Raw genomic sequence first — 22,190 nt, forward strand, 5'->3', positions numbered from 1 at the left:
TTTCACACATTGATGACATTTTGAATCCAAAACTAAACTAGAAGCTCAATTAACACCTCAAAGCATAATTTTACTCAGATTTCTATTCTCTCATTTCCCTTGATGATTTGGTTACATTCAGAAATTTATTTTCACCTCATTTTTATTTATATTTAACCATTAACCTATCCACATTCAATCCATAACCTATAGGTGACTCTCAAAAACTATAAAGTCAATGCAACACAACCTCTATGCGATTACTTGTACAACAAGATGTAGCAGCCAAATTCCCCTGAAATCATATTCAACTGTCAAAGAAAAGAAGGCCATCTAAGTTAATATAGTTTAAGATTTTGTTTGCATAAGAAAATGCTGGAATGGTCAGAAGAGGGAAAACAATTATTGACCAGTTAAAAATTGTAGTAAAATCTCCCTTACATTACATAAATGTGATCCAACATACACAGTATCCAAATAGCAATAAGGACAGGATGGTCATGGCTGGAGTTTACTTTGATGCCTGACCTAGGGCTAAACAACAACAATAAAAACTATAAATCTGCTTGATATAACAGCCAAATTTCCCTCATATCACATCATAATTATCTTTTTAATGTCCACTTTTCTATGCTTACCTGAGTCAGACGGGGATTTGTTGAGGTAGATTTTCTATAGCCAGATACTCTTCCTGTCACCAGCGCTTCATCTTTTTTCTAAACAGGGTACCGTTTCCCCATCACCGAAAGCTGGATTGCCTTTGATCATATATTTACTTGCTCTGAGCTTGATCTAGCCTTAAACAATAGCAACAACAACTAAATCAATTCATTGCATGAACCAAGCCATGCTTGACAAATGGACGATCCAATTGTCAGCCAAAAGGTTGTAGGTTCATATCACATCACTAGCACTACACTGAGACCATAGCCCAGTCCACTTAGCTGACATAGGCTCAATCTTCAAATAAATGAGAGAAACATTATTTAATGACAAGTTCTTCATTTGTGATGAAAATTTTTCTATTAGGTGAAAGGTAACCAACTGTAGGGTCTCCCATTTATAAGACCCTGAAATCAACAGTGATTTCATTGGTTTGGAGAAGCCCCTGTGTTGACATTTATAGAATCTCCCTTGTAGCATCTTTGTTACTTTAGAGATGACCCTTGATTGGTCTGTAGAGTCTTCTTCATTTAATTAGTAGCTTTCTCAAAGTTTTTTTTTCTTTTAGAAGTTTCCCTGTATCTTGAACCATAATTTTGTTTCTGACGTTAAAGAATCAAGTTTATTTACCTGGTGTTAAAGAATCTAGTTTATTTACCCAATACTTAACTAAATATGTAGATTTAAAGTATTACCTGAGATAATTGTGTTTTTTGTTGTGACGTAATCACTCAATCATAGATTGATAGACATTAAATCTTGTTTTACACGTTTTAAAATCATTCATAAAAATGTGATACATGCCCAGTTGACATTCATCAGTGAGACTTGTCACTTGTTATTTTGCAATTTCTCAATGCAGATCACTTATAAATAGAATTGCATGTTATACAAGGCTTCATTTGAATTGTTAACCCCTTTTGTTACCATATTTCTCTTTAAAAACACTGTTTTTGTTGCAATTAAGTGCAAATAATGAAGAATTTACAAAAGTAACTTTGTCATTATCAAGCTGGTGTGTGGAGCATAAATTATCATAAATTACCATGACTTTTGATGGAAAGATCTTGGTTTAGGGACCTTCAATACTGGACATTTGTATCATAGAGTCAGGAGCAGTCTCAGGGGGTTAGTATGAAAAGGGGTTTGAAGGCTTTCCATCAATCCTGGATGACTATTATCTATCTAGGAAAGTTTCTCTCGGGGTGCAGACCAGGGCAAGAGTTTTATTTATTCATTTATTATAGAAAATCAACAGTTGGCCTTGCTACAAATCTCCCAGTGTTGTACAATGTAAAGAGCAACAACAAATACCAACCATAATTCTATCTAAATTCTTACAATTACCTCTGTCCACTGCAGCAGACTTGATATTTTATTTCATCAACCCTGGAAGAGATAAAAGTAAAGTTGACCTCAGCAGGATTTGAACTTGAAATGTAGAAAAACGAATAAATATTGCAACACGTTCAGTCCCTTTAGTCACTCCACTGACCTGGACTGCTACTTTAGCAAACCCAGAAGGTTGAAAGGTGAAATTGATTCCATCTGGATTTGAACTCAGAGTGTAAAGAACTAGGACAAATATCAGGAAGCATCTTGTGCCATGTTCTAAACATTCTACTAAACCAATGCCGTTGCTTAGCAAACTGCATGATTCTTTTGTAGAAATGGCTTTGCCGAGTGTTAGACTATTAAATTAAATGTGTATTGTATAAGTTAGGTGACTTGAGAATAAGTTGAGCTGAGCTCTTCTTCTTTGCTGTTTGAGAATTGAGAGAGAGACAGCAAGAAGAATGGGTGTTTGAATGGCTGTAAAGTTACAGTTTAATTTATGCTTAAAGAGAAAGAAATCATAGCATCTGATTAAACAGATATTTTGTTTACATCTCATTCAGTATTTTGGGAGTTGAATGAAAGGGAATGCTGTTTAACAAACAATATTGTAATCAGAACTTGTGAGGACTTGTCATGAATTAAAACGTGTTGTCAATAGAAATGAAAACATCCTAAACAATACAGATGCGAGGCGATGGAAGATGGAAACATTCTATGGAATTATTTGTTCTTTTGTAGGATAAAAATCTGTTTTTGGAAATCAAAGAAAGTTATTAGTTCAGGTTATAAGCTCTTTTCCCAATGAAGTCTTCAACTAGCCTTTTTGTCAACATCAAATCATAAGAAAGAAAAAAAAAAAACATTTTTTTTTTTTCTGTTTTTAAACAAGCCCAGCTATTTCTGAGAGTCAGTACTATATCTTGACTTGTTTTATCTTTTGTATAACGAACAGATAGAAGCTCAACAAACATTAATGATTGCTACAGCAGATATGCCTCTTATGTCATTAGAAGCTTTGTGTCCACTATATTGCTAAATATCCAAACACTACATCTTCAATTCAAGACACTGACCTTAATTCATTTTATCCTTTTCTAAATCCTTCTCTTGTTACACATAAAGCTGTCTGTGATTTGTTATTATTGTTGTTGTAATATTTAGTCAGAAGATGAAGGCCAACAACCACAACCTTCATTAGCTCTCCCATGTTCTTGCAACGTTAAACTCTCATCTCTTCTCTTCTGATTTTTAGCTTTGCTTTTCTTTTTTTGTATTTTACTTATGTAGTTGTTTTGATTTGTTTGTTTAACACAAAAGATGAGATTTTTTAAAATTTCTTTTTAAATTATTTAGTCACTGGACAAGTGACAGTGCCCTTGAGATTCTCAGGGAGAAGGGATCAATGCCAATAGCATTTTTAGGCAGAAAATAATGCAACAATAGATGGCTAGTCTGAAATAACACATTTTTAAGAAAAATATTTAGTGCAGTCCTTGAGGGGAAGTGCTGCTGTCGTAACATAAAGCATGTCTCTGTGGTATTTAAATGTTATTGAGGCCTCTTCCTACCGTTCAGGTGTGACAGGAACCGATTTCCTTCAGAGAGGAAAAGAAAGAAGGTTCATCTTTTGTCATTAACCCCCAACATCATCAAAGGAAAATTATTTTCCTTGGCTGGATTTGAACACAAAGTGTGGAGTATTACAACATACGTTGCCACCTGATATTCTGTTCAATGCTTTTAAGAATTTGTTTAAGTCTTAAAAGACAGGATTGTCATGACTGGAATGCTTATGGGCCTTGATCTGTTTGACTAGGACAGAGCTGGGGCTAAATAGCAACAATACGAGATTAGAGAGATAATCTGACTTAATCCAAAATTAACCAGGGTCGACTGAGTCCGAAAAGTAATAGCAGAGGATTGTGGGATTGATGGGAAATCATCCAGAACATTTCTTTAGAGTATTCATGAGAGTGATGCAGGTGCTTGGGCAGGGGTGGTAGGCAGCTGGTTAATCTTCTGTAGTAGTAGTAGTAGTAGTAGTAGTAGTAGTAGTAGTGGTGGTGGTGGTGGTAGTAGTAGTAAAGAGAAACTTGGTGTCTTGGCTGAGAACTGAGGAGCATTGGTCACTGTGGTCTTGATAATCAGTGAGGTGGCCATTTCTGGATAATGCACTTTAGAATAAATGTGTGTGTGTGGGTGTGTGTGTGTGTGTGTGTGTTTTATAGCTTCAGTGTGAAGAAGCTTCTGTATAGTCACTACATTTGCTAGAAATAGCTACCAAATCTCCAACAAATCACTACTTCAATAGAAGTAAATAAATAAAAGAAAAATAATTCTATAATCTTAAGAGATTAGAAGAATGCATTAGGTAATAAGAAGTAAAATGGTGAGCGCTGATTGTTAGGAAGCTTTTGATCATAAGTGTCCTTAATACCAATTAACCGAGGGCTAAATAACAACAACAGCAACTTTGATGTAGTAGTGGTAGTGGTGGTGGTGGTGGTGGTGGTGGTGGATGGTGGTGGTGGTAGATGGTGGTGGTGGTGGTAGGAGGATTGGTGGATGGTGGTGGGGACAGAGATGTAAGTGATGCATTTCTGTTGAAACATACTCAACAGAGAGGTTTAAGGGGGTGGGGGGAATGGTGGGTGAGAACAATTTACACCGTTCTGCCCCTAAAAGTTGCAATAATCAAAAGTGATCAAGTTAATGAGGTTGTTGTTTAGCCCCAGGTCAATCCTGATCAACCAGCAGTGTCATTCAGTTTGTTTTGCATGTCTGAGAATGTATATCATCTAATGACGTATGATGATGATGGTGGTGGTAATTAATCCATCAATTAAACCCTGTACGTTATTCCTTGAATGGAGTCTTCTCTCTTATCTGCTTTCCGCCATTCATTGGTCAAGTGAGTGTTCATAGAACCAATATTGATCTCTTGTATATCTTCTCTCAATCAGTCAATACATATCCAATGTTTCTCTGCTCATCACCTGTTTTGTCGGACTTTTATGACTACATTCACCACTGATGGCACATTATTGTGTGCCACCTGCCCATACCAGGGATGAGGTGTGCCTCACACAGCTTTTCAATGAAGAGTCATGTCTCTTCCATGTGTCTTTTGTGATATTAATGTTGGAGATCATCAATAACAGTAGTAGTAGTAGTAGTAGTAGTAGTAGTAGTAGTAGTATGGAAACACGAGCTGTAATAGCGCTTGGTTGCATCAACCATGTGCTGGTGATTCCCTACTCCTGGCGGATGATCTCTTTGCACCACTCAGGTGACAGCCCTCCAAACTATGGGTCTGCTAGTGAGGGTTTTATGAGGTCGGAGTGCAAATCCTAACTCGACCTCTTCCAGTCACCTTCCACAACATGCAGAGGAAACGTTGGGTCTATTCTTTCACATGCCAGTCCCCGTACAACACAATAAAAGTAAATATTCATTAATGAATTGATGAAGATGATGATGATCATCATCATCATCATCATTATCATCATCATCATCAGTGACATCATTATTTTTATATCTGTTTCTCCATGTTTGCAAGGGTTATCAACTTATCCTTCCAACAGAGTATCCTACCACTTGCAGTGTTTCTTTACCGTCTCTTATGAATTTCAGCTTCCTGAGATCTATCTTCACCATTTCTTCTCAGGTCTTCCTTGGTCCTTTTGCTTTCATGGGTTCCCTTCACATCAATCTCCTGCCATTTCTTCACATCATATCTTATCATCTCTCTCTCTCTCTCTCTATTTAGCTAAACCCTCACAGCCATCGCTCTTACACACTTCATTCTTCTTGTATCCTCCTTTCTCTCAGCTCATCCCTGCTTCATTGTTCATGTCCACTAATATTACACATCCTGATCATTTCTTTCCAGCTTTTGCATTTCCTCTCCATTTGGTGCCCACCCCTCACTACGATTCAGGTTTGCAATTTCTACACAAGAATCATACAATCTGTTCTTCTCTTAGAGTGAGAATCCCAGTAGAGTTTATAATTCCCTTAACTTTTTCCACCCTGTTTTAACTCTGGTTGTTTTCAAAACACCCCCACCACCACCAACCTCCCTACTACTTATTAAGTTACCTAGGTAACAGAAGCTATCAACAGTTTCTATAAAGTCACCTGAGCATTACATGGAATATATTTCACTGGTGCTGTGAGGGTTCATTGCTACTTTTGTACATCTGCCACATCTTAAATCACTATCAGCCTACCTGTAATTCCACCACAACTCTTGCACACATTACTCTTCTCTCTCTCTCTCTCTCTCTCTCTCTCTCTCTCTCTCTCTCTCTCTCTCCCATTTGGTCCCTCTCCCTCCTCTCTCTCTATATATAGATAGGTATGTAGGCAGGTAGGCAGACAGATAGACAGACAGACAAATAGATAGATAGATAGATAGATAGATAGATAGATAGATAGATTGATAGACATACACACACATATCCATGCATGTGTGTGTCATTCATACATATATATATATATATATATATATATATATATATATATATATATATATCATCCAGCTGTAGAAACTCTGCCAAATCAGACTGGAGCCTGGTGTTGCCATCCGGTTTCACCAGTCCTCAGTCAAATCGTCCAACCCATGCTAGCATGGAAAGCGGACGTTAAACGATGATGATGATGATGATGAAATACACATATACACACACACACACACACATAACATTTTATATATATTTTCACCTGTAGATTTTAACAATACCATATAATAAATGCCAATGTTAAAATTTCTAAAGATTTCAATGCTGATATTTCTTCGAGGAAAGACTGAATTGATTTGATATTGTAGAGAAAAATAATCTGAGCATTTTACTTTTAATTTTATATTTTTTGACATGCAATCTTCTCACAATATTTAGTAGGTATCTTTCAGCTTTTTAAACATATCACAGGGGGAAATTAGTTACAACTAGTAGCTATCTTAAAAGAAATGGTAAATTTTAAATGGAGCCGAACTGTAACCAGTGGCGGTAATAATGGTGTGGAGGAGGATAAGTAACATCGCATTCTTTGATCAGGGTTACTGATTATTAGAATGGAGCTTGCAGAGGAATTGGTTGCCAAAAAAAGAAAAACATGATATTTTGGTTGTAAATAAATGAAAAGTTTGAATATTATTTTCAATATTAGTGAATATTTGTCCGGTGAAGAATTATTGCTTTTACTTTCAGGATCAGTTTCTGTAGAGTAGTTCTTTAATGACTTTACCTTTTTTTTTTTATTTCATTTATTTATAGAATTTTTTTTTTTTGTTTTGTTTTTGTGGCATATCTTTGCTCTGATGTCTATTTCTGCTGAGACAAGATTGTTATTCTATGAATATTTCCATACGTTCTCTAACTTATCTCTTACATACACAAATACACACATGCACACATACACAGTTGTGTGGCTTGTGTTTGTGTGTATGTTACATTGAAGACAACTATGTAATTGTGTTGAGCATATCAGAGCATTTGTGTAAGTTTGTGTCTGTTTTAAATGGACTCTATTTACATTATTATCATTTGTTCAAATTCACGTTGGGATTATTGTAGGTTAAATAGAAGAACATTTTAATAACTTCAAATGATTCAGTGTTATATGCTGTAGTATTTATCATTATGGCTTTCACATCCACGTTTCTAGTCCTGCATGGACCAGATAAAATTTGTCTTGGTAGATTTTTCTATGGCCAGATGCCCTAGCTGTCAGCAACCCTCACCTGCTCCTAAGCAAGATAATATTTTTTCCTAGTCCTTCAAACACAAAGAGCATAAAGGGTAGACACATTATCACAGAATATTGCAAACGAACGCCACCACTTGTATTGTGGGGGATGTTTGTTTACAATTAATGTATGATGTCAAGACAAGGAGACACATGCATATGCACATGTGTGTGCGCACACACACACACACACACACACACACACTCACACTCAGACACAGTCTATCGAATTCCTCCATAAGACTTTGATAGCCTCAGGCTATGGATGAGGACACTTGTTCAATGTGCTGCACAGTGGGACTGAACAAGAAACTTCTGGATTCAAAGTAAGGCTTTTTCATATTTGAAAGTTTGAACTAAGGTGACTAGAAACACCTCTACATCTCTTATATACAGCAGAATATTTTTAAAGTGTATATTTCCAGCAGCTTGTTACCATTTCAAATATTCATTATTATTATTATTATTATTATTATTATTATTATTATTATTATTATTATTATTATTATTATTATTATTATTATTATTGGTTTTGCTATCATCATTGTTACTCTCATCCCCCATCATCTTCATCATCATCATCATCATCTGTTCATTTACTGATTAGAAATAAAATTACCATTAAACAAAATAATAAAAAAAATGCTCTCTTTCGGAACGCTGACAAGAAAGAGTTTTGTATCCCTGTTTGATAATGAAAGTTTAAATTAAATGAACTCTCTAACGACACTGTTTAATGAACCAGGAATATTGTTATATTTCTAAATCTGTAACTGATCAGAAAAATAAAGGTGTTAATTTCGGGGTCATTTGATAACTGTATTTTTATCTTTTCTTCTTCCATTTTTCTCTCTCTAAATATTCGATACGTTTAAATTAAGCTGCTGTTTATTATTGGTTAACATTCCTAATCGACTTGGAAAATGTCTAGATCTGACAAGGGTCTCTTGATTTAAAACATAATTATTTCTCTCCAAAGAAAATGATAAAATTATCTGTCTGGAAAATTATAAATAATAATTTTTTTCTTCTTTCATAATCTATAACATTACTAAGAGGCTATCTTTTGTTCTATGTACATATAATGGCAGACAACATTATAAAGGAAAGCAGCTGTCAAACCATTACTTCATTTTGTATACTGCAATCTTCAGTTCATAGATGTCAACGATGTAACATTAGATATGAAAACAAGAGATGGAGCATACGGAGGTTTATCAGAATTAAATATCATGCTAGGCATGGAACTTCACACAGTCTCAACTCCAAACAGGCATTATTTTCATAAACATAATAGTGATGGAGCCACATAAAAAAGCACCTGTGCTGGTGCCTTGTAAAAAAAAGGAGTGGTACCGGTGCTACATAAAAATCACCCAGTCCACACTCTGTAAAGTGGTTGGCGCTAGGAAGGACATCCAGCTGTTGGAACCATGATGCCAAAACAGGCTATGGAACCAGCTCCTGTTAAACCATCCAACCCATGCCAGCATTGAAAACAGAGTTAAATGATGATGATAAGTAATCTTTCTATGAAATAAAGAGTGTACTTCACCATGGAAGGGTTTGGCAGTTGTTTTACCTTTCATTTCAAAATCCACCATTACACAGACATGAAATGAAAGATTGACTTTCAGCCACATGCACAGGTCTTGTTCTTTTCCCAATCCATTTGAAAACACCTTTCCTTGAATACAATAATCTTCTGCAAAGACAATTTATTTGCTGAGTGACATGAAAAAAACATTTTATTATATTTTATTTTTTATCACTACTAAAGATGTTTAAACGTCCTTGAAGGAACCAGAAGCAAAAAAAATCCATCTAATTTTGTGTGTGTGTGTGAAAGAGTGAGAGAGAGAGGGAGAGAGAGAGGGAGAGAGAGAGAGAGAGAGAGAGAGAGAGAGAGAGAGAGAGAGAGAGAGAGAGAGCCAAAGACACAAAAAATAATGGAACTTGTAAGTTGTAACCCAATCATGAAGAAAGTTTATGGTTAAACCTCAGTAACCTGAGGCTATGTGGGTTGCCTAGAAAATGTGGAATAGTTTACCTTGGAATTTTATCTCTTTTATTTATAAATACATCAACTAAATTAAATTTCAAGTTGCCAATTAGTGCTGAATCAATTTCATTTGCTATGAGCAATTATTGCACTATTGTAGTCGAGATACACAGTTCAGATGGGCCAGGTAATCTTTTACGTTTTGTAGAGCAGTTATTATTATTATTATTATTATTATTATTATTGTTATTGTTATTATCATTATTGTTATACCACCAACATAGTGATAAATATTTCAGATGGGCCAATGACTTTTTTAGACTCGTGTTTTTGTTGTTGTTGTTGTTGTTGTTGTTGTTGTTGTTGTTCTTCTTCTTCTTCTTCTTCTTCTTCTTCTTCTTCTTCTTCTTCTTCTTCTTCTTCTTCTTCTTCTTCTTCTTCTTCTCATTATTATTATTATTATTATTATCATTATTATTATTATTATCATTTCTCATCATCATCATCATCTGGAATCTATTTTCTGAAAGGGAATTTTTCTGTGACTAGCGGCAAAAGAGGTGTCTAGAGATTGCTTTCCTTTTTTCTTTCCTCTCGTCTTTCAACCGATATATCTAACCCTATGTTACTTACAAAGGATTTAGCTTCTTTTTTGTTTTTTCCCATTCAATGCAAAAGATTTTTAAACAACAAAAGACATAATATATTCACCAGAGAAAGACATGTAAAAAAAAAAACATTAAATTCGCAAGAGAAATTCTCTTTTTTATTTCTATAGCAATTCTTTTTTTCCCTCCTTTTTTTTTTATTAAAAATATGATTTGATACAAAATTTAAAATTTTCATGTCTTCCACTATATGATGCCAGCATACTTCATAAATATATATATATATATATTGTAGATATATTTATATATCTTTTTGTTCTTGTTATTTCTGTATGTTTTCTCTTTCCATTTTTTGACTTGTTGAAAAAAAAAAAAAAAAAAAAAAAGAAAAGAGAGATGTTAGATAAGAGAAATACTATTATGATTATTATTTTCTTTCTTTCTGTCTTTTTTAGATTCTTGTTCAAATACGGTCGGTTAGTTTTTTTAGTAACAAAAGCATTGAATTGCACTTCATATACGAAGCTAAAGGGAAAATGAATGAAAGGCAAAGAAAAGCTCCTGCAGAGTTATTATTAGTGAACAGCCAAAATTATCCGCATGATTAGATTAAGCTATGGTAAGTGACATTCAATCAGTTAATAGAATTCATAGTGACATGTAAACACAGCTAGAGAAGAATAAAATACAGTTTTCCATGAAAGAACTTAACAACATTGTTCTCTCCTTGTAATGTAGCTATATTATTATTATTGTTGTTGTTGATGTTGATGTTGTTGAGAGAGAATCTATATTTTCTCTATCAACTGTTACATTAGGTGCTGATAGTTTCTTTTTCTTTTTTGTCTTCTCAGAAATCACTTTTAAATTATGTTTTCTTTTGTCTATTGTTAAATGCAGAACATTTCATGCAAATATTGCCAGAATGTGTGGTAGACATTTAACCTTGCCGTTGCAAGTTTGGTCGTTTTTTTTTCTTTTTTAGTTTTGGAGAGGTTTCTTTGTTTGTTTTTTGGCTTTGTTGTTGTTTTGTGTGTAGTTGTATTTTTTGTGTTTTCATTTAATTATTATTAATTTTCTTTCATCATTGTCATGTTCCAGTTATTGTGCTGCCTGTGAGGTCAAGAGTCCACTAAACCTAGTCACTCATCATCATCATTATCATCATCAACTTAGCACAAATTCTGTCATCCTCACCACCACCATCACCACCACAATTGTTGTCGTCATCATCATCAATGAGGTGAATGAGTTGAATGAGTGTTCAGTACACCATGCCACTCCACCCCTTTTGCTCTGTCTCATCTCTGTCTGTCCGATATCCTAATATCTCATCTCAGAACATTTCTCTGTGTTTGTCTTAGATTCCTCCTTTCAATGGCACATCTTCCAATTCTGTCTCATTTCCTTTGAACATCAAGTCAGCAAGAGCAGCCTGTTGGACATGAGCAAGCTAAAAGCCACAAGTGGTCAAAGATTTACAAGGGAACGTCATTCACATCTCTCTCATCGTTTTCTAAAAGGAAGGACATATTGGATAATATAGTCCGAGATATATTTTGCCGAAAGACAACAATTGTTTGTGCACATTTACTGAATCATCATCATCATCATTTTAACGCCCATTTTTCTATGTTTGCATGGGTCAGATAGAATTTGTCGAGGCAGATTTTCACCAGCTGGATACTCTTACTGTCACACACCTCTTACTGTTGCATGATACCAAGACAAAGAAGCACAAACTCACAACACACACACACACACACACACACACACACACACATATATATATATATATATATATATATATATATATATATATATATATATATATATATATATATATATATACACACACATATATGGTGAGTGTCAACTCCTAGATGAGTAGGAACATCACTGGCAAATTATCCTAGATGTTAAAGACAACGACCGTCAGCAATGCTTGTGCTGAAATTGAAAGTCCCTAACTGCTTGCCCAACACCGCTGAGACACTCACTGAGAAAGCCAAGGGGTCAACAAACAAGCAAGAACAACATCTCCCACTTTGCAAGAAGGTGGGTGTTATTTTGAAATTTCCTTCTCCTACAGAGAAGTCTAAACAAAGAACCGAGATCTTTCAATCTCAGCAGTTGGATGGCCCTCCGCTCTTCTGAATTCATCCTTCCTTTGATAGGTTTTGTTGTTCCTCCTGCAGACTGTCCAATGAAAGACCACCTTCCTTACTAAGCAAGCTTGGTAAGGTTACCAATTCAGTTACCAATGGCCCATCATGCAACAGATTGTATTAGGCTATATTTTACTAGTGACACCAAGGGTGGCCTGACCTACATACATGCATATATCCAAGTTGGCTAACCATATATGGAGTTTGAAGAGCAGCTCCATACCACATACAATTAAGTGGAGAATAGTGGGGAAATCCAAGTCAGATGTTAATGGATCTAAGAAATGCAATTTATGCATAGCAGAAAGATCTCATATTCTCCTTTGATCCAGCAATGCCAACACACCACTTAATTTGCGATTTGAAATTTTTAGCAGGTGTAGACATATGGACAAGTTTCTTTTATCGAAACGGAGAGCTCCACCCACTCTAGACTGAGTTGCCATTTTGTAGACTTTGACATATTTTCTGTTATTTTGTTCTAAACCAGTTGTATTAATGAGTTTTCTGCAATCAGGGAGGACAAGGATAATAGTTCTTGATTTCATTTCTTTTTTTCTCATTCTAATTTTCAAACCAACCTTCTTCATGCTTTTTCCACATTTTTTCTCCTTTTCTTACTGTCCAGCATCCTTGTTTTTAAAAATTATATATAACACATAAACAGCGCTTGAAAGATTACTTTAAGGTACATGGCATATTTTATAAATATGCCTGTCAAGTATCATAATAGCATGAAACTATTTGTAGCTCTTTTGGTTGTGTGTGTGTGTGTATATATATATACATATATATATATATATATATATATATATATATATATATATATATATATATATATATATATATATATATATATGTATATGTATATGTTTCTCCCTCCACATACACATGTAAACACACTTGCATGCATATATAAAGATATAATCCTCCCCAGCTTCTTTACGAATATCACCAACTGAATTATTTTTAGACAGCTTCCACTGAATCTGACAAAATAATTTTTTTTACTCACAATCCATTTTACTTTTTCTTGTGTGTGTGTGTGGGGGGGGGGGGGGGGGGGTAATATGATGACTATTGCTAGAAATTAATATTGCCAACAGTTAATTACCAGTGATCAGAGTTCTTAAGTTCTTGAAAGAAGACGACCATTATTTGATAAGCAATAAAGCATTAATTTTATTTCTGAATGAAAGAACTTGTTCTTAATGCTGCAAGAAAATATTTTCTTTTTTTGTTTTCTTTTTTTCTTGCAAATCTTTTTACTGTATTATTTATTGTTTTATTCATATTCCTTTTATTTATTGTTTTTTTTTATATTATCTTTATTTTCTTCTTTTCAAATGATCAATTAATATTGCCCTGTTCTGTTTTTATTGTGAAAATTTTTCTGAATGTGAAGAACTTGGTAGAGTAGAATTCTGTGGAATAAATTAAATTCCAATGATACTCATGGAAAAATACAATTTAGATATTGATTTGAGAAAAGTTATAAAAGACTCTATTATATTAGGTGTTAAAAATTTTTGCAGAAAAATGTGACGAGTGCTATTTGAATCGGAGAAAATTAATGAATATTTTTTTTTCAACCGGTTGGTTGAGTAGATTATGATGTCTGTATAGCACTAAGTCTTTGGTTATCTTGTTTTTGGTTTTGTTATTGGTATGTAACTAATTTTTTCAAACTATAATAATGGTTGGTTATATATAATCATAAGAAGAATTATGCCTGCAGAGCAAGAATATTCAGCATTCTGTTAATTTTTGAATTAACTTGAAGTTAGTTCAAGATATCTTTAGTATTTCTGATTTCAGGTTTATTATTATTATCATTTTTATTTTTTATTTTATATTTTTTTGTTTTCGTTTCTCATTCACTTTCACAGAAAGAAATACTGATGTTGAGAACAATTATATCCTCAAAACAAAGCATTTTTTCCTCATAAAAGCAAACTTGGTGTTGCACCTAAGTTCTTGATTTTTCATACAAAATTCCAGCTCCCTAAACCTGTCAGTTACTGCAAGCAGTTTTGTTTGTTTACTTCTGATGATATATAATTTGAATTCAGTGTGTTTTACTCTGTTCCATAAGGGTTAGCTAACTCTGTCAATCAATTTAGTCTGTGAGTGAGTTTAATGGAGTTTCCACTGTTGTCAGAATTGAAACCAGTTTGAGAATAACTTGGTTGCTTCCTGTCACTAGTCACCAAAGTCCTTAAAAACTGGTAATGGTGAATACCCTTCCTTCTGTGACTAACTCAGTATCATCAGCAGCAGCTTCACCATCACATGTCTACCTTCAATACTGGCATGGATCAAATGGGTCACCCTAATCAGGTCCAGGCAACATCCATGTATTTGAAAACGTTTCTCACCCACACAGATTGGAGAAGTGAGTCTCAGTTGTGAATATCATTTTCAGTTGGGTTTCTATGGTTGACTGCCCTAATTCTAACCATTTTACAGAGTGGACTGGAGATATATTCTTTTCTACTCTAAGCACAAGGCCCTAAATTTTGGGGGAGGGGGCCATTGATTAGACCGACCCCAGTACGCAACTGGTACTTGATTTATCGACTCCAAAAGGATGAAAGGTAAAGTTGACCCCAGCAGAATTTCACCTGTGTGCTAACGTTTCTGTCAGCTCACCACTTTGGACTGGAGATATATTGGCATTAGCATCATAGAAGTGTCATGTCCTTGATAAGATTAAAGGCTTCTCTCAGTCTTACGCTGAGTGCATCATTCCATGGCAACAGTGCCAGAGAGGTAATTATAGGCCATGATGCAACAAATTAAAGAAATCTCTTCGCCCCACTTCTTTGCTCTCTCTCATCGTTCTCTTTGCAGAGTGAACGGCATAAGTGACCGGGGAAGGAATGAGAGTATCATAAGAGGAATGAATGGATGGGTGTTTGCCATGTCCTGAAACATGGACACACATTCAAGCTAGTACACACATAAGTACTACTTAATAAATATAATAAATAACAAACTACCTAATTAAATAATTTCCATCAAGACAACCCATCATTGTCCATCTACTGTCCATCCATGGCTACACTTGGCTGACCAATTGTAATCACAAGGTTTCGAATCATTCGTCATTGTTGTGCCAACATATCAAGACACCAATTAATTCGGTGATACTCATTTGTCAAATGAATTTGCCCGATTAATTGATTAATTTATTTTAATCAAAAGGGGAAAGGATTTCCTCTAAAACCCTTTTTTCAGGCCTCTGAAACTGACTAAAGGATGAAAGAAGATTATTTTCAGACCAATAATTGTGACAGAATTGTGACAATTTGCTGAAGGCACCCAAGGATCAGGTGGGGCTTTTAAATAGGGGATGAATTAAGGCTTCCACCGAAGATTGTGTCATTGTGTATCTAGGACTACATTAGCCAGACTCCCTTTCACGAAACAGCAGGATGAGATTTGAGGAGAAGTCAATTGCTATTTTTTTGCAGATCACATGATTACATTGCTTTCTTAATACGTTGCTTTGGTAAACAGTCTGTTAACTTCATCATCATCATCATCATTCGGAAATTATTAAATCTAGAAAATTTTAAACATATTTGAAAAACAAAATTTAAAATGATCTTTTAAATATTTTCAAAATGTTTGTATTTTTTTAAAGCAAGATATTTAAATAAATAGTCCAAAGTTCATACAGCATGTCCTTGGTTGATTTAGCTAAAAGGTATGGAATTAATTCCATAAAAAATCAAAAATGTTCTCCCATACAAAGGTACTTAATAAAAGAATTTGTTTTAAGCATTGATGATGGAACTAAGAATCAGCAATTCCAAATAGATTCCAGTTGTTAGTGTCTACAAATGGAGAGCGAAAATAATTCCATTGTTTTGTTTTCATTCTTTGACCTTTGTTTACTGTTAGGTCAAACATGTTTTTGCAGCAACACAGTCAAAGGATACACACACACACACATGCATATATATCTGGATTGTTGCCAAAGTAATGAAACTAAAGCATGCAGAGTAAGGCCAATTGGCACAGAGTAACCTTAAACTCTGCTTTGCATGTGCACTAAGTTTTAACATTGTAACTCACTTCTGTTGTTTACAGCAGTGCTTGGAAGGAAGGTGTGTAGCGATTTCCCCTGATAGCTACATGCACATCTACAATGTTTTTCTCAGTCTTGCTGGTTGTGGGTTGCCCAGAACGTTCGTCAATATCAACATTTTTTCGGCCATTTTAGAAACGTCTGAACCACTCGTACGCTTGTGTGTGGTTCATACACTCCTGTCCATACACTTTCTGCAACTTTGCGTTAACTTCTGAGCAGGTATCACCATGACAACTTCCTCTGTCATGGTCAATGCATGCAACAATCACATGTTACACACCTTCCTTCCAAGCACTGCTGTAAACAGCGGAAGTGAACTAGAATGTTAAAACAGAATGTTAAACAAACGATAGCAGATTCTTAGTTGAGTTCCTGGGTAACGTCCTATAGCTTCATCAGAGCCTTGAATATGAAGTGCACTTTATTTGAGAAAATTACATTTTGAAAAAATACAGGTATCAGGAGTGAGGAAGTTAATGCTGATGCCTATGGAATGATATTATAAGTATTATATATATATATATATATAAACACACTCAAAAACACATATATTCCTATATACATATATGTATGTATGTATGTATGTATGTATGTATGTATATACATGCACATGTGTGTGTGCATATATGCACGCACATATATATAGTGACCTCAGTAGTGCTGGTTTCACAGAAACCCACCCAGGATACTCTGTGAAGTATTTAGCATTAGGAAGAGCATCAACCATAGAAACCATGTCAAAGTAGACTTTGAAGCATAATGCATCTATCCTATCCATATTATCATAGAAGATAGATGTTGAAAGACAATGATGATGTATACTACACGTGTGTGTGTGTGTGTGTGTGTGTGTGTGCGCGTGTGTCTGCATGTTTTCAAACTCACATATGTGCATATCTTTTAAAACTTATATCACTTTGAAAAATTTCTTTGACAAGTTATATACTGTGGTTAAATTTTGAACAATGAAGATATATGAATATATATCTCAAAATAATAATGATGATGACTATTTTTGAATATATAAGTGAGATATATCTAAAAAAAAAAACTCTCTGATATTATTGGAGATTGGTGAAGATACTAATTGAAGATAAATATAGTTTTTGTTAATTAAATGTAAACCATTTAACTTTGTACAATAATGGCAGAAATTGAAGCAAAACAACAATAACAAAAAAAAAACTACTTCAATTAATACCATTTATTAATTTCAATTGTTTAATTTCTACTTAATATTTTTCAAATTGATATTTGTTTTCATAAATAATTATGGAATTTCTTTGGCTTTTTCTTTGTCTGTTCCCTTTGTCTCCTCTCCCTCTCCCTCTCCCTCTCTCCCTCCCTCTTTCTGTTTCCATTCAAAGCAAATGGATTCAATTCTCTTCATTGGATGAGGCAAGAGTTGACACTTTGTCTTTCTCCTTCCATGGCAAAACCTCAGAAAAACACCTTTCTGTCTCCTTGAAAAAATGGAAAAATCTTGAGATAGGAAGACATAATACCTCCAACTTGTTGGGTGGATGAGAGAGAGTCAACTCTTTTGACCCTGGTACTTTACTGACACTTATTTTATTGATCAAAGAAGCAGTAAACCTGTGCCAGGGATTTGGTCCATCCAAAAGCAAGTAGCTGTATTGGATGATGATGATGATGATGATGATGATGATGATATAGAGGGGCCCCTTTGAGTCCTTTAAGACAAACAACCCCTCTAGAGATAGTGTTTCAATAAAATTACTGGTGGCTGTGACACCTTACCATCACTTTCCTCTGCATGAGAGTAAAATGGATAAAGGAATTACAAACGACAGCATAGATGAAGACGGAACTACAAGGAATGAACTTTTACCTGGCAGGTACCCTGTGGGTAAGCAGCACAGGCCCAGTCATCATTAAATGGCTGCCAGAACAAAATGGACAAAGACAATGAATACAATTGTCATGAAATGTTAGTTTTTGAGTAGACATGAAGACAGAGCATGCCCCCCAAAAACTGCTCTGTTGGGGGCCGCTAGGATTTTGAGATTGGTGCTTGGGTATTGAGTGTCTTCCACAATGCTTGATATCCAGGTACCAAGTCTTATAGCTTGCAAAAAGTGACCCTGCAATACATCTGACAACAGGTTGCAATCCACACTCACAGAATCAACCAGAACAAGTAAGACCAAGAGCTCTGAGAAGTAAAATTTAGTAGTAGTAGTAGTAGTAGTAGTAGTAGTAGTAGTAGTAGTAGTAGTAGTAGTAGTAGTAGTAGTAATAGTAGTAGTAGTAGTGATAGTAATGCTAAGATACCAAAGAAATTGAGAAATATCATGACCTCGCCAGAGAGAGATGAAGAGATTATGTTAGACAAAAGTGACAGTCATTCCTGCAGTAAATGGTGCATGCAGTACAGCAACCAGACCTTTGAGTGATTCTTGAAACTATTAATAACATGGAATAACTATGATCTACACTTGTATGTATATTATAGAGCTAAGATTACACAAGACCCTGATATGCATAAAGGCTCTATAATTGGTTCATGTGCTATAATGTTGTGCTCAGAAGTGAAAGGTGGAATATGGAAGAGCTATAGGATGTGAACTCAAAGCTAAACAGTTTTATAACTTATTTATTTAGTCTCCTGTAATATTGATAATAACAGCCATTTCCCCTCTCTTGCATATTGTTGTAGCTACTGTAGAATATAACATTTTCTTTGTGTTCATTATATATTAGAAATAAAAGTCATTAATTATTTTTTTTTTATTTATTTATTTTTGCTTCTGTAATCATTGTCAGTATTACATTAGAAAAGTCAGCTTTGTTTTGAAGTTGTAGTGAATCTTGTGACATTAAACCATGACAAATACTGTCACTTAATATACTCAAACCACCTGCAAATTCTCGAAATAAAAGCAATAAATATTTCTCACAAAGACATAATAGATGCAGGCTGCATAGTTAAGTTATCTGCTCTCCAGCCACATGGTTTTGTGTTCAATTCCACTGTAGTCTAAATTCAAATTCATTTGAGCTCAACTACATGTTTTCTATGCTGAGTATATCTAGCTAGCCCTTATTGTCTATGTGTGTGTATATATATATATATATATAGATATAGATATGCAGGGCAGGGAATCGTCAATTATTAATAAAATTAATAATTAACAATTTTGCCAGGTAGCTCAGTATGAAAAAACCTTTTCGGTAAAAAACATTTATAATCATAAATATATAGGGATTGACATATATATATATATATATATATATGAAGATAAATTAAATAGATACTATTGACAATCAAATAATTTTATTTATATTATGATATTACATGATATACTTTGAATATAATGTAACATAAACAATTATTTAAAAAAAGACATTAAAGGCCAACAAATTGTTTCAACTTATATACATTTTCTGATAAACATACACAATAGCAGTTGCCTTATATATAAGTCACTTCAGGGTCATGGTTTAAAGATGGATGGAATTCCATGTGAAAAGATGGCTGGATTGTAAAAATTAATTCATATGTCTATTTATTATGAGAATGAGTGTTAACTATTCAATCATACATCAATTACAATTAAAAAACAAAAACACTAACGGATGATACAACCAGGTAAGTGCAATCCAGAACCATTGAAATTCAATTCATTACATCTCAAACACATACCAATTGAAACCCTTTCATGTCCAAGATAGTCCCTTGTCACCAAAATTATTATTATAGTATTGCATAATATTATTATAGTATTGTATAGTTTCTAAATTGTATTCTTATTACAACGATATTGTTTGTTACTTCTGAAAGTATTGATAGAGTTTGGATATGCACTATATATGGTCCCTCATTTTGTAAATAATAATATTGATTAGTTCATCGAGAACAGTTCTTATTACTTGTTTGGTTTATATTAATGAGTTCTATTGATTCACTAAATTCTCCCTTCCATAATATATGAATAACAATCATTATTTAAGTAACTTCAAATCTGGTTACCCCTAAAAAATTAGTAAATTTGATTTCCATTACTATAACCTAAATATATATATATATATATATATATACAGGGCATTTTGGTTATCACATTTACAGCTTTAAACCTATATTAATGTCTATTATGGAATTCTCCCTACGATAAACTAAGTAAACAAGGAAAAAAATTTTTATTTGGTTTCTATTCATATCTAATATGGAATTATCCCTCCGAGAAAACAATAAATATAGAAGATTATTATTAGTTAATTTAAACAATAATTCTTTTTGTATCAATTAATTTAAATAATAGAAGAGTTGTTGTATAGAAGATGAAATGTTTTTATATATTTTTTGTTGCAGTTATACATAGGGGAAGACTTAGATACTTAATTATATACATATATATACACACACATATCTTATTGTTGTATGTTGTGGTGACAAGGGACTATCTTGGATACGAAAGGGTTTGGACTGGTATGTGTTTGAGATGTAATGAATTGAATTTCAATGGTTCTGGATTGCACTTACCTGGTTGTATCATCCCTTAGTGTTTTTGTTTTTTAATTGTAATTGATGTATGATTGAATAGTTAACACTCATTCTCATAATACATAAACATTTGAATTAATTTTTACAATCCAGCCGTCTTTTCACATGGATGTTTAACACACCCCTTTGAAGGATTTCTTTTCCTCAGTTTATTACTATATATATATATATATATATATATATACATGTATGTTTTACATACACATGTATGTTTTTTTATTAATAATATTACTTTCATATGTGCCAATGAATGAAACTAACAGCTTTTGAGTCACTCTATAATTTCTATCAATTGTTAAAAAGAAACCTACTCATACTCATGTTTTGAGTTCTAGTTTCTTGTTTATATCCCCAAATCAATGTATGTGTATAGATGTATATGAGTGCATTAATGTGTCTCCTTGTCTTGACATTATGTGATAATTGTATATGAATGTCACTCATACAAGTTGTACTCTCCATTTCTCAATATTCTCCAAAATATGTCTGGCCATGCATATCAACTGCTTAATAATTATACAAACATCAAATTTATTTAAAAGAATTCTGTAACGATGCAGTTGAGTTTAATCCAAGATTTATGCTACAAAGTAATAGGAATTTCATTGTTATACTTCAGTGAGGGGAATCTCTACATGGCCGTTTGATATGCATGAAATAGCAGCCAAACTTCTCTCACATCACATTTCAGAAATATGGATGAGACATAATCAACAGTGCAATCTTATCCCCCACAAAGCAGAAGGAATGGTCACGATTGAAAAGCCTTTGATCAAAGTTCTTCTAGATCAAGGCTCATCTAAGGCTAAACAACAACAAAAACAATGGTCTTTGTGATTGTCATCATCATCATCATCATCATCATCATCATTTCGATATGTAATGAGAATAATAACTATCATTTATAATATTGTCATTATATTATAATTATTTTTTTCTTTTTTAATCGTTGTTATAATTTTAAAGGTGTGGAGATTTGTTCATAGAATTTGTCTTTTATTAGAATAAGGTGAATTGCAGAACTATCACAGTCTGAAGGCTTTTCCATTCTTCTGCG

The 22,190-nt window shown here is 33.8% G+C and overlaps 1 protein-coding gene across 7 annotated transcripts in view; it reads left to right on the top strand.

The window, feature by feature from the left end:
• Nucleotides 1-22,190, top strand: part of LOC106878768 (irregular chiasm C-roughest protein) — an 898,223-nt gene that overhangs the window by 341,633 nt on the left and 534,400 nt on the right. For 5 of the 7 annotated variants that reach the window (XR_016241877.1, XR_016241876.1, XM_089352175.1 and 2 more), the window contains one exon: nucleotides 10,797-10,960. The exons of the other annotated variants lie outside the window; for them this stretch is intronic. The gene's annotated coding sequence lies outside the window, so the exon portion shown is untranslated. The remainder of the gene's footprint in view (nucleotides 1-10,796; nucleotides 10,961-22,190) is intronic. 7 annotated transcript variants of the gene reach the window in all.

Source organism: Octopus bimaculoides, chromosome 5, assembly GCF_046866305.1.
Source record: "Octopus bimaculoides isolate indiv1 chromosome 5, ASM4686630v1, whole genome shotgun sequence".
Lineage (NCBI taxonomy): Eukaryota > Metazoa > Mollusca > Cephalopoda > Octopoda > Octopodidae > Octopus > Octopus bimaculoides.